We start from the raw sequence: 2,052 nt of genomic DNA on the forward strand, positions 1-2,052 counted from the left end.
TATTAAAAAAGGACAGAACTAAAAAATATATTCTATTCCGATTGAGGCGCAACGAAATTGACCTTGACGTTAAATAATGACCAGACCCAAAGTTTCTACACACATTTACATGTTGGTCCACTACCTAAACTATTGTAATTCAAAAAATACTCAGATTGTAATTTTTCTTCTTATGTCGATACGATTTATCCTGGTGAGCTTGAGATAAAAGATACTACAGAGTCTGACAAATCTGTGTCACAGATAGTCGATCGGATTCACCTTTTCACAAATTTTAAATATAACTCAAACTATTGTTTCTGCCATACTAGTTACATATTTAATAATTCATGATACAAATGTACAAAGTCATTGTGAGTTATTGCTGCTGTTGTCCTGGTGACCAGTTGCACCTCTTACTTTTCCCCTCAAGGGCTGGAGGATGGACTATAGGTTCCAAGGGTGGCGTCCTATATACAACACTCCAAGGGCACACTGGGCAACCTCACTGTCGTACACCAACTTTGACGTATGGCTGGAACCTGTCCAACTTATACTTTTACTTACAAGCTCTAGGGGCTTTACACAAATATACTTTACACTCATTATACGATCATAATGAACACGTCTTAGATAAGAATCAATAACATACACTCTTGAGAAGTTAAAATTATACGTACAACTTCTACACAGATGCAATATTACGAATTGCTACAATACGGACAAACTATTATGACAGCAATTGTAGACCGTACTCTTAAATAGTCAAATACGTGTTACTAAATATATAAAAAACAAATTAAACGAAACTTTTAAACATGCTAAAATGATGAGAAATACGGTTACTGGATGTTTAAGGACAAATGAATGATACTTTACACTGTAAATAACTAAAATCAAAATGTAAACGACCTTACCTCAGAAAAGCTGGACCATAGCCTTCTTTTTAAGAAGAATGGAATGCCAGAGCAAGCCCTGCAAGTTTTACTCAGTATATACAAAATATAAATGCTGGATATTCAGAACAAGGTTATACGTGAGAGGGGTAAAGACGTCCTCCTCTCTGGACTGCCGTGTCCAAACTAACTTGCACGGACTGGCGGGTTCAAAGGTCCAGTGAATTGAGGTTCCCTACAGGAAATTTACAGTGAAAACATGTCTAAAAATAAAGGGGTTCCACACGGGATATTTACATAAAATGTAAATACTGTAACCGGATTACGAGGGTTGTCCGGAAAGTTCGTGATAATTACTTACAAACATTGATAAAATATATGAAACTATTATTTTCATTAAATTCATGTTTCATTTTATTAACATGCAAGTTTTCAACAAAAACAGAGCACAAATAGTTATATTTTTATCAAATTAAAATTGACACACACTCATACCCGGAGCACTTACATGAAAATTCGTGACGTCACCCGATGTCAAAAGCACAATACGAGTACATGTAACTTTTCTTAATATAGTCATCGTTTAACTCAATAAATTTCTTATGTTGCTTTAATCAGTCATAAATATGTGCACAAAATGTTCAAGTTACATACGTAAAATAATATTTAACAATCCCTGTCTCATATCCTGCAAGCATTCGACCTCTGTCCTCGTAAAAAACTATTTTATTTACTGAACTACAGTAAAGTCACGTTACGAAGTTCATTTTTTACAGCGCTGGAATCTCGGAATGATGGTTTTTCTTCACGCATATCATCCTGTAAACTGTTCTTTTCATCCGAAAATATTATATGCCACTTATATAATTATGTATGGCCTTTTTACGATGTTTCCCCGATTGTTTATAAAATGCATTGGTCTTTGTAGTTGTTTTATCCGATGTCTACGCAAAATTTTTGTCACTGCTTACTGCTCCACCTTTTCCGAAAACGTCCCTTTTTTAACGATTCCGATCCGTCTTAATTTGTTCTAACTTTGAATGTTCAGCCATTTTACAACTTTGAATTTTCAAATTTTGCAAGTTTGAAGTGATAACTTCTGTCAACCTCATAATGTAAAAGTCATCCAGATTTCTGCAGAATTTTATGAAATGGAAATGAAATTTATAACGTGATA

At 34.3% G+C, this 2,052-nt stretch overlaps 1 long non-coding RNA gene across 1 annotated transcript; it reads right to left on the reverse strand.

The window, feature by feature from the left end:
• Window positions 1-395: 395 nt before the first annotated feature.
• Window positions 396-1,172, reverse strand: LOC134232827 (uncharacterized). The gene is made up of 2 exons (XR_009984859.1): window positions 897-1,172; window positions 396-521 (listed from the first exon to the last, which is right to left on the reverse strand). It is a non-coding gene; the product is annotated as an uncharacterized LOC134232827 (long non-coding RNA).
• Between the last annotated feature and the right edge of the window lie 880 nt (window positions 1,173-2,052).

Source organism: Saccostrea cucullata, unplaced genomic scaffold (assembly GCF_032062105.1).
Source record: "Saccostrea cucullata isolate Sc308-1 unplaced genomic scaffold, CSIRO_AGI_Scuc_v1 ctg190, whole genome shotgun sequence".
In the NCBI taxonomy this organism is placed as follows: Eukaryota; Metazoa; Mollusca; class Bivalvia; order Ostreida; family Ostreidae; genus Saccostrea; species Saccostrea cuccullata.